Source organism: Chelonia mydas, chromosome 1 (genome assembly GCF_015237465.2).
Source record: "Chelonia mydas isolate rCheMyd1 chromosome 1, rCheMyd1.pri.v2, whole genome shotgun sequence".
Classification (NCBI taxonomy): Eukaryota; Metazoa; Chordata; order Testudines; family Cheloniidae; genus Chelonia; species Chelonia mydas.
Window position 1 is genome coordinate 13488865 of NC_057849.1, and position 12230 is coordinate 13501094.

Sequence of the window (12230 nt, forward strand, 5' to 3'; positions counted from 1 at the left end):
TACCAAAGTGGCTGTTTTGACTTTACAATTCTGAACGGGGTTTCAAAGTTGACATTTGGCCAGTTTAAAAAAAAAACACCCAAAAAAAGGGAAAATACTCCCAAAACAGCCATTTGAAAAGAACCCTTGAAAAGAAATTCATTTCTAGTTGACTCAAAATGATTTTTTTTTTAAATGAAAACTTTCAGGAAAAAGATTGCTTTCGATTGAACTGGAATTATCTGGATTTTTCGGTTCAACCTCTTCAACAGAAAAACCCATTTTTCACTCTGTCTCACTCTCATATGTATGCAATGCTTACCACGTTGCCAGCGCTCATGCTTTTTATCATGAATCTCATGATATTTGGTGCTTTTCTTAAAGACCCAGCTTCTGGAGTCATGCTGTTTCACAAGGATCTCTGCTTTCGTTTAAAGCAAAGGGAGGTTCAAAACCTATAAGGCAAATAAAAAGAACTCAACAATTATTATTTGTAAAAACCCTGTGATTCTTGTAAGCCAATATCATGATTCTGGGGGGGGGGGGGGGGGGGGGCATGGCCTGAAATTTTTGAACGGCTGTGGCTACTAATACTCAGATCAGGGGTACTCAGAATTGGGGTTTTGGTCCCAGTCCATATTGAGAACAAACAGGTATAAATGCTACTGAACCAGATGGACAACCTCAGCTGACCAGACCAAACTGGACTGGCAAGGATGACATTATACAAGCAGCACGCGAGTGTGAGACATAATCTGTGTGGGAGCTCGGAGACCTAGTTTAAAAGATTTGTGCCATGTCGCTACTATGGGGGAAGACATTTGCCATGACTTACATAGCAAGCGGGGGGGTTATAATGCCTTCACTTAGCTTATAACTCCAGTGTTCTTTGCAAGGTCAATCAATTCAAACACCAAAATTGCACTTTCAACCTTAAAGGGACTCTGCGAACTTGAAATCCATGGTGGTCAACTGAAAGAAAGAAAGAAAGAAAGAGGTCAAAGACGTTTCAGTTACTACACCTAGCCTGGAATTCCTAAGACAATTTCTGAGGTTTTGCAATCCCATTTTCCTACTTTTAAAAATATTTTCCTCCCCTCCCTGTTGCTACCTGAAAGACCCCCACAAACAAGGGGGAAACTGATTAAGGGCTTGACTACATGGTTCGTTAGCGTGTGGCAAGGTGAGATGTGAATGTACGGCACACTAGCTTGCCTGGATCCTACTACACCACAATAAAAGACCGACGGCTGGCCCAGGTCAGCTGACCTGGGCTCACAGGACTCATGCTGGGGGGCTAAAAATTGCAGTGTGGATATTCAGGCTTGGGCTGGAGCGCAGGGTCTGAAACCTCACAAATGGGAAGGGTGTCAGAGCCCAAGCTCCACCTTGAGTCCAAACGTCTACACTGCCATTTTTAGCCCGGCAAGCCTGAGTCAACTGACCCAGGCACTGACATTTGGTGCTGTGGCTTTTTTATTGCAGTGTAGACGTACCCTAAAAGTTCTGCAGTGCCTTTTGATGGGAGGCCGTCAGAGAGCGCGGGGGACTTCTAGCAGGCCCACCATGGCTAGTTTGTGAGTTGCAGGCTAGCGTGGTGTACATTCACACCCCGTCTTGCCATGCACTAACTAGCCATGTAGTCAAGCCCTAATTGACTAAGGAGCCAGAACAATGGAGATGATCATACCCAAAGTCCTGTCAGGTGAACAAAGCAAACAAACAGAAATACAGAAAAATGTTTCCTCTATTCTCTTCTATTTTTAGTCACCTCGGCTGTTACTCGTGAACAACAGGCTGTAAAAAACACCCATGAGATTTTTAAATGGCTGCCTAGACATTCAGTATAGCAGTGGTGGTTTGGGTGTCTTTATTTGGGGAGGTGGAGTTGAGGTTATTTTTTTTCCTCTGGGATCCTAAGCTAATGTGTGTTTTCATACCAAATAAATTCCTTGTTATCTGATTGTGGCACCATTCCACTGAGGAGCTCTGGCCCAGATCCTCAACCGTATTTTGGTGGCTAACTCCCGCTGAAATCAATGCGAGTTAGGGCTTGGCTGCACTTGAAAGGCTTCAGCCCCACGGCCGCAGCGCTTCAGTGTGGACACCCCCTACGCCGATATAAGGGGTTCGCCCATCGCCGTAGTTAATCCACCTCCCCAACAGGCGGCAGGTTTATATAATTTTTAGTAGTGCCCAGAACGGATCCAAGTCCTGCCCCCACCCCCCACACCTGCCTAAGGCTCTGGGAGGGAGTTTGGGTGTGGGGTGCAGGCCCTGGGTTGGGGCAGGGGGTGGGGTGCAGGAGGGGGTGCGGGGACAGGCTCTGGGAGGGAGTTTGGGTGCAGGGGCGGGCTCTGGGCTGGGGTTGGGGTGCAGCAGGCGGTGCAGGGGATGGGCTTTGGGAGGGCATTTGGTTGCAGGGTACGGGCTCTGGGCTGGGGCAGGGGTGAGGGAGGAGGTGCAGGGGGCAGGCTCTGGGAGGGAGTTTGGGTGCAGGTGAGGGGGCAGGTTCTGGGCTGTGACGGGGGTTGGGGTGCAGGAGAGGGTGTAGGGGGTGGGCTCTGGGAGGAAGTTTGGGTGCGGGGGTGGACTCTGGGCTGGGGGTTGGGGTGCTGGAGGGGGTGCAGGGGACGGGCTCTGGGAGGGCGTTTGGGTGTGTGGGGTGGGCTCTGGGCTGGGGATTTGGGTGCGGGGGGGTGCAGGGGCAGGCTCTGGGAAGGAGTTTGGGTGCAGGGGGCGGGTTTTGGGCTGGGGCTGGGGCTAAGGGTTGGGGTGCAGGGGATGGGCTCTGGGAGGGAATTTGGGTGCGGGGTGCAGGCTCTGGGCTGGGACTGGGGGTTGGAGTGTGGGAGAGGGTGAGGGTGAGGGGTGCAGTGCTTACCTCAGCTGGCTTCCAAAAGCAGCCCGCACCCCCTTCTGGCAGCAGCTCCTAGGCGGGGGGCTACAGGGGTCTCCGTGTGCCGCTGCCCGCAGGCGCCACCCCCGCAGCTCCCACTGGCCACAGTTGGCAGAGTTGGTGCTTGGGGCAGGGACAGCGCATGGAGACACCCCCACCAGGGGCGGCAGGGACCTGACAGCCACTTCCGGAAGTGGACGGGCAGGCAGGAAGCTGCCTTAGCCCCACTGCGCTGCTGGTGGTGGCGGCGGGGGTGCTGGGCCCTTTTAAATTGCCTGGGGGCGGCAGGCGGGGCCAGGGGAGAGACCCAGCCCCGAACTTTGGTGGAGCCAGGCCCCCATGCTCTCCTATTGGTGGAGCACAGGCACCATGAGCCCATACAACTCGCCGCCCCTGACCTCCCCGAGAAGGGGTAGCTAGGCCAGCAGAAGAATTCTTCCATAGACCTAGCGCTGTCTACACCGGAGGTTAGGTCGGTTTAACTACACCACTCAGAGGGGTGGATTTTTCACACCCCTTAGCGACATAGCTAGGTGCCTCTATGTTTTTAATGTAGACCAGGCCATAGGTTCCTTATTCCCTGTGAGGACCTGGGCCTAGGTGTTTCGCAGAGGACAGACGTCATTTTAGGTTTTTTTAGTAACGGAGGAAGAGACATTTTTTAAAATGTTTTGGATGCATTTTTTGTTTGTTTGTTTGTTTTGCCTTGTCGACCTTGAATAAGAGAGTCACAGACATGAGAGATGAAAAGGGTCTGGTCCATCTCCCTGCTAAGGGGGGGATGTTCTCTACAGTATGGTTCCTGGTGCTTTTCAGTCTAGTCCCCAGTGACAGTGCGGGAACATGAGATTGCCTTCCTGGTGCAGAGCAATGTCCATTTACAACAGTGTCCTGTCTCTCACAGTGACCAATATCAGTTGCTTCAGAGAAAAACATAAAACCTCCATAATGTATCTAATTGCTCATTATTATACCATGGGGGAGACTTCTTCCAGACCACATCTGGTCATCAGCTTATGCTCTGAGACACTAGGACAGATAGCACTGGGAATTATTACTGGACCGAGAATGACCATTACACTTCTTAATTATGTATGGAACCTACCAATAAAAGCAGCAACAGCCGGGCACATCTGAAGTGTGCATTATAGAAATACCAATCCGGTCACAGGAAAGTCAATCACAGCAGGTTAGATTTAAATAAGTACAAAATACAAGAGAGGTTTTTAAATAAGAGAGACAACCTGAAGTCGAGTTCTGTGTAAGCTCGAAGCAGAAGTTGGTCCAATAGCAGATATCACCTCCCTCACCTTCTCTGTCTAAGATCCTGGAACAATGTGGCTCCAACACTCGATGTAAATAAAGGCTGACGTACACTAGAAGGTTTACCAGCTGCCAGGGCATCTGCCTGGTTTAGCTGGGCTTTTATACCACATCTCTCAGGCCCTTTGCTTTTGGGTTGTTCTGATTTTCTCTGAAAAATCCCTGGGTTTTGAAAATATCAGTATTTGGGTTTGACTGGTTTTTTGTTTTTTTTTTCACCTGAATTTTGTGCGAGCTGAGACTCGCTCCCTCTTTGCAGAGTCCCAGCCGGTGCAGTGCAGCCGTGGGGCAGTGAGACGGACAGCTACAAATACTGCAGCCACAGAGGGTGGAAGGGTTCCTCAACTGCTACATCAGCGAGCATGGGCTCCCCTGGCCCCCCACGTCCCGTGAGTACGGGGCACCTCTCAGCTTCCTGCCCACTGCCCTTCGCTTTTTACCAGTTTTCGCCCTTGGAATTAACACTGATCGATTCCTGGGAAATGTGGAACAACCAAACGAAACCCGAAAACGACGGGCCTGGCACGTCCAGCCCCTGTGTATCCATCGCAGTATGGATAATGGGCTTGAATATGGCTTTGTTCCAGCTTTGGGCTGGATTGTGTCCTAAGGCCACAAGGAGTCGTGCCCGCTACACCACGCCCCCGGAGCAGTTCCCTCCCTGCTCCACCCCCATGCTCCAGCAAGGTGGTAATTCCCTGCTAGCTAGACAATGGGGAAATGGAACCACACCTGCATACTCCCTGCCCCACCACCAGAGAGGGAGGAGGCAGGTGCACAGCTCAGTTTACTACTGTGCACCTGGACCCAAGCTCCAGAAAGCCTGCGTCAGTGGGGGCTCTTATTCCTCTGTGCAGGTGAATGTAACGCACTGGAGAGCGCCTCTGTGCCCAATCCACTGAGGAAGTGAGTCTGTTCCAGCCCCTTTATCAGGGAGGTTGATTCTTTAGCTCAAACTGTAGCAGCTTGTGCTTTTTTAGTCCTGGAGTTCCCTGGTTCTAAACCCCAACGTGGCAGCTGCCACGTCTACTCTAAGTCACAAGATAGCTTTATAATGACAATTACCTCATTTCCGACAGAGTGGGGATGGTTTGCAGTCCATGTCAGCCCTGGTTAATTACCTAGTATAAATTAGCCTGCTCAGAGCAGCTAAGCCATGGAAATTCACAAAATCAAGGCACCATTTGTTAGTTCAAGAGCAGGAATGAAAGCTGGAGTGTCAGATCTGATTTTTTAGCCTTCCCTTTATATTTCCCATCTGTTTTTTTTGTGGGTGTAAGTCAACCCCTCAGTGCTACTTTACATCTGGATCTAATTTTATTTTGACTCCCTCTAACTTTTAGTATCAGAGCCGTGTTAGTCTGGATCTGTAAAAGCAGCAAAGAGTCCTTTGCCGCTCTAACTTTTAGCACCATTAAGGGGCGCAGCTACGGTAATTACATGGAAGAAATAAATAGTTGAGATACTCTGAGTGTTGTGATCAATTATTCAAAAGCCAATAGTGGCAGCTAGCGAAGAAGTTATTATCCAGGGTGCACAGGGCATGATAATCTGGCAACACAAGCAGAGGATGCAGCTGCTCGTGGCGAACAAGGAACTGTCTACAAAATGACGTGGCTTAACAGTGGTAAACGGCAGACACCAACAACACTCTCATCAGGGGCAAACAAGGCCACCTACTAACAACAGAAAAAGAACAAGAAATGCCCTGGACAGAGCATTTCAAAGAATTGCTAAACAGGGAACCATCTAAAGAGGAAGCAAACATCCAGGAGGCAGAAGAAGATCTTAATATCAACACAGACACCCTTCTCATCCCTTGAAGACCTGGACTTCACAGATGATCTCACTCTCCTATCACATACCCAACACCATATACAAGAAAAAACAACTCGACTCAACGCATTCAGCCAGCAAATTGGACTGAAAATCAACCACAATAAGACAGATCTCATGACCTTTAATGTTGCCTCACCATCACCAGTACGGATAGAGGATTATGTTCTCATCAATGTAGAAACATTCACATACTTGGGCAGCACCATCAGACAGGCCGGTGGAACAAGCCAGGACATCCGGAACAAAGTCAGTAAAGCCATGAACACCTTCAGAAGCTTAAATACAGTCTGGAAATCATCAAAATACAACACCAAAACCTAACTCAAGATTTATCAGAGCTGCAACATTACTTTATAGTGCAGAATGCTGGGGAATGAGAAAGTATGACGTGTCCAAATTGTCTTCATTCCATACAACCTGCCTCAGAAAAATCCTCTGTATCTTTTGGCCCAGAACAATCTCAAACCAAGATTTATTGACACAGCGCAGCCAAGAAGATATGAGCACTATCATTGCCAGCAGGTGTTGGAGATGGATTGGGCATGTGCTTCGGATGGAAACTGATTCCATCACCAGAGTAGCAATAAGATGGATACCTGAAGGCAAGCAAAAACGAGGCTGCCCGAAAACAACATGGCACAGAGCTGTGGAAGCCGAGCTGAAAAACCTGGGGCACAGCTGGGGAACCATTGAAAGACTAGCCAGAAACAGACAGGAGTGGAGGAGCTTCGTCACTGCCCTAAGCGCCAGAGGTGTAATGGGAACATGATGATGATAGGGTGTGCTCCTTTGGCATTTGCTATGTTTTGTTGGATGAATCAATGATGATTGTCCAAGCCAAGAGAGATGCTTGTTTCCCGTTTCTTATGCAATCTGTTGTTTTAGTAAGAAAAGCAAGGCATCGGGTCACAGCTTTTCAGGCACAATAAACGAGGAAGGACGAGTTAGTGGTTAACATGCAAGACTGAGAGTCAGAAGTGCTGTTCTGTTGCTGGCCCTGCCACTGACTTTCTGTGTGGCCATGAGAGAGTCACTTGGACCTCCATTTTCATTTGGGGTGCCTCCATTTTAAGACACTAGGGGCCTGATTTTCAGAGGTGTTGAGCCGTCAGTGCAACCACGCTGCTGGAAGGTTAACTAGGCAAATTCATATTAGAACTAAGGTGCAAATTTGTAATAGTTAGAAGCATTAAGCATTGGAACAACCTAGCGAGGGCTGTGGTGGATTCTCCATGGCTGGAAATTTTAAAATCAAGCCTGGATGTTTTTCTAAGAGTGATGCTCTCGTTCAAACAGGAATCAGTTCAGGGAAGTCCTATGGCCTGTGTTATCCAGGAGGTCAGACTAGATGATCACAGTGGTCCCTTCTGGGTTTATAATCTATGAAGTCAGTGGTGGAAGTAGAAAATAATTACTGCTCCCCATCGGGGTCTGGCCTCCCCAGCATCCCTCCAGTCACTTCTCTCAATATGTTGGTGGGATCTCATTGTTCAGCAGCTTTCCACTTGCCTCCCATCCTGCCAGCTGCTTCTCCCATTGGGACTGAGGGGGTGGGGCTATCATTAAGCACCTACCCAGGGAAACAGGGTTGCCAGACTGGATCTAACCTGAGATCCATCCAGTCCAGGATCCTGAACCAGATGGTTCAGAGGATGGTATAGGAACCCCACAGTAGAAGATGTGGGGTAACCTGCCCCAAGATTAGGTCTCGTCCTGGTCTCTAATAGTTCATGGAATGTGCATTACTAGTGTGTAACAGGACTGATCGAACAGAAACTTCCCTTGAGCATTTATTATTTTATATACTCTTGTCATGTCCACCTTTATTCCTCTCCTTTCTAAGGTAAACAGGCCCAGTCTTTCTGATGACTCTTCACAGGAGAACATTTCCAGGCCTTTGATCGTCTCTTTGCTCTTCTCTGAGCGCCCTCTAGTTCTGCAATATCCTATCCAAGGTAGGCCGACCAATATGGCACCCGCCTCTCTAAAGGTATGTTTAGGCAAGTCCAAGCAAGTCAAAATACAGCCAGAATCATAAGAATAAAGAGGCTGAGATTTTATATACAGCTGCAACAAAGCTTGGGAGTTTGTATGAGGCACAGAGAGAAAGAGAAATTAATGGAACCGGCTTGAGTTTGTGCATCAGATGATTGATTTAAAAATCCACGTCCTGTTATGGGTTTGTAATTAGAAACCAGCCTTTGCCTTCCCCTCTTCATATTTCTAGATGATCCTGGCAATGACGCGGGTGTCTGAGATGTATCAAAAACCATCACAACATGGAACGTGATACTCAGCAGGATTAATGGAGCAGAGTTCCTGGGAGGGCTGTGTTGTCTAAGGGCCAGATTCTACTCTCTGGTTCCCTGCTGTCAGTTCAAAGGCACTCTTTTGGCTTTAATAGTTATATATAATTTCTGTGGGCCCTATGACTGCATCATCTAAGTACCTCATAAGGAAAGGGACAGATAATAAGACAGAAACTATCACCATGGCACCACATAAATCCAGGGGACTCCCGCACCTTGATTACTGCCTGCAGTTCCAGTCACTCCATCTCAAAAAATATATATTAGAAATGAAGATGCTACAGAGAAGGGCAACAAAAATTATGGAACAGGTTCTGTACAAGGAGAGATTAAAAGGACAGGGACTGTTCAGCGGAAAAGAGACAACTAAGCAGGATACGATAGAGGTCTATAAAATCATGACTGGTGTGGAGAAAGTAAATAAGGAAGTGTTATTTACTCCTTCCCATAACACATGACCCAGGGGCCAGGCAATGAAATTAATAGGCAGCAGAGGGTTAAAAGAAACAAAAAGAAGTACTGCTTCCCACAATGCACACTCCACCTGTGGAACTCATTGCCAGGGGATGTTGTGAAGGCCAAAAAGTATAACTGGGTTAAAAAAAGAATTAGATGAGTTCAAGGAGGATAGATCCATCAATGGCTATTAGCTAAGATGGTCAGGGACAAAAGGGAGTGGGCGACTGGAGGGGATCACTCAGTAATTGCCCTGTTCTGTGCATGCCCTCTGACACACTGGCATTGGCCACAGTCAGAAGACAGGGTACTGGGCTAGATGGACCTTTGGTCTGACCCAGTCTGGCCACTCTTATGTTCCCACAATCTTTGAGGTCTGAATCTTAGCACACTGCTACTACTCTCATTCTACAGCTGGGGAAATAAGACACACAGAGGCTAAGGGACTTGAAGCCTGATCTTCAAATTTCTAGACTAGTGCCCTAACCACCTGACCATCCTTTACACTGCTAGAGCTAACAAAAGAATTTGGAGCTAAATATTTGTGCAGGTGGCGTAAGAAGGGGAAAGCCCCAAAGACTTGTGAGCCTTTCCTTACTCTTCTTCTGTAAAATTATGATTAGTCACTCAAATTAAGTGCTGTTTGCAATGTATTCCATTCATTGCTCATTGCTGCTTTTTAAAGTCCTGGGCACAGCCAAAGCTGGGCAAGTACTAAAGAGAAGTAGTTGTGAACTTGCATTCAGATAAAGACGGCAGGTTCCCTTCAATGGGAATCACAACCCCTTTGATTTGGGCCTGAGTATTTATGAGTCTATTTTGTTTGTGGGAATGTTCAGAGAAAGAGGTAAGTGTTGAGATTATGTGTGCAAATATGTTTGCACGAATATCCACATAGGTAGTTTCACAATTGCTTGTACAAAAATGTGTTTGTGCATGGGATCACTCATTCAAATCCTCCTCTTGTTTATAAAAAAAATCAGCAATGCAATCAGGAAGCAGAAACAATGCCGAGTGACATAGGAGGACTAACCACAGGGCAGGAATAGCAAATACTTAGTGAAGTTGCCCAGTGCAGGACCCCATAAGGGTGGGAAGCAAAGGCTGGCCCAGTCCCCAGACTCAACGCTGCTTCAACGTTTGCCCTGTTGACTGTGACCCCAATGGGCTGTTTTGGCAGCTGGGAACAGTTGGAGCATAGAATTGTTCTGGACCCAACCAGGCTCCCTACAGCTGGATCTGCAAGGAAGGGTGGAATAAAGCAACCATACCAGCTCTGTATCACCCAGACATTCCCTCTGCACAGGGGGACTTCCCGGGTGGCCAGATATGCTGGCGTGAGAGCTGTGAGTGTGTACTTGCTCATGTCTGTGAAGAGAAGGAGGGTGTGAATTCATCAACAGATGGTTTGCTCTAAATATTTTGCCCTACTTTAGGTGTCTTTCTGCTGGAGATGACCCCAAAGCTGGCCCTTTGCTTCTCAAGAACAATCTGTGGCAGGGATGGAAATGAATCCAACATCTGTTATTTCCTATTATCCCTGCTCCACACATATTCAGAGTATGAAACACTTCGCCTGAAACAAGGCTGATTCCTAAACCAGACTCACACCTAATAGTTCCTGAATCACATCACCTTCAGCTTTGTTCTCATCAGCCATTATCAAATGAGCCGATTTGGACTAAAGGGAATCCAGGGCGAGATAATCCAGACCAGTAGTTCTCACCCAGTGGAATGCATCCCCCTGGGGGTACGCAGAGGTCTTCCGGGGTACAGCAACTCCTCTAGATATTTGCCTAGTTTTACCCCAGGCTACGTAAAAAGCACTAGCGAAGTCAGTACAAACTAAAATTTCATACAGACCATGACTGGTTTATATTGCTGTATATACTGTACACTGAAATGTACATACAGTGTTTATATTCCAGTTGATTTATTTTATCATTATATGGTAAAAATGAGAAAGTCACCCATTTTTCAGTAACAGTGTGGCTGTGACACTTGTGTATTTTTGTGCCTGAGTTTGTAAGCAAGTAGATTTTAAGTGAGGTGAATCTTGGGGGTACCCAAGACAAATCAGACTCCTGCAAGGGGTTCAGTAGTCTGGAAAGGTTGAGAGCCACTGACCCAGAGCACTGCTGTGACTCTGCTGGGGGCACTCTGCCTGACTCAGTAGTGACCTAGGGGGAAATTTTCAAAAGCATCTCAGGGGTTTAGGAGCATAAATCAAATTCAGTTTCTCCCCACCCACTCCCTATTGACTTCAGCAGGCGCACAGTTAAGCCATCCAGTGTTTTTTGAAAGTTTCACCCTCAGCTTTGTGTGTGTGTGTGTGTGCGCGCGTGTGTAACAATTTTAAATTCAATAGCAAGTCCCTTGAAGACATGTAGGGCAGCTGAGAAGCCAGCGGTAGCACTCCTAATGCCACGGAATGGTTTGATAGATATTTTCCTTCTGGACTCATTAAAATAAAATAAATACGTATTTCGGGACTTTTAAAAATGCATATCAGGCCAAATGCAGCTCCATTGAAGCCGATCATCTCTTTAGAGTTGGACCCACTTGCCCTGGGGCTGAATCTGGACCACAATGTCCAGTTTGGAATGGCTCCTTCAGAATTTGTAGACATCTGTAAGGATTGTGTAAACAGGTATCCAGGTGTGACATAAGATATGTATGATTCACCTGCTTGAGCTCTTTGTAAATGCATATTTCCTTCCCCTGGAGGTCATGCTGCACTTGAGAGCCATCTTATTAATAAGTTCAGGTACTTAGAACATTCCACTGTCCAACACCTACTTAGATGGTAAACTCTTTGGGGCAGGAACTGGCTTTTTGCCCTGGCACGACAAGCTGTTATCTATGACTGTGGTCCCTAGGTGCTTCAGTAATACAAATAATAAATAATCATCAAAAAAGTACACACCTGAACGTAACAAGAGCTGTTCTTTTCCACGCGACTTTACTCAGCAAGTTGTTCAATATAATATTTGTATTAACCATCGAGATTTAATTTATTTCCCTTTTTTTGAGTTGTGCTTTCAGTTCCTTCATTCGAAATATGTTAAAAACAACCCCCTCACACACATACATTACAGAACGGTGCAAGTTTCTGTATTTTCTTTGTATTTCTGGAGAAGTGTGTGGGGTGGATACCGGTGAAAAGGCTGAGGAAGCAGAGTGGGTTTCTGTCGCCACTTGCACTTTATTGTAGGGGATCAGGCAGGAAGCTGGCAGCTACGCTGAACTCAGAGGCCCACTGTTAGGTTGGAAAGTGTAGCCAGCATTTTTGTGTCTGAGGTGCTTAAAGCTAGACTAACTAAATCCATATTCAGGCTCCAAAAGAGAAGTGTGACCAGCTTTTCAGAGGCATTGAGGACTGCAGCTGCCATTCCCTTCTCTGGGCATGAAGAGCTAAAAAGTTA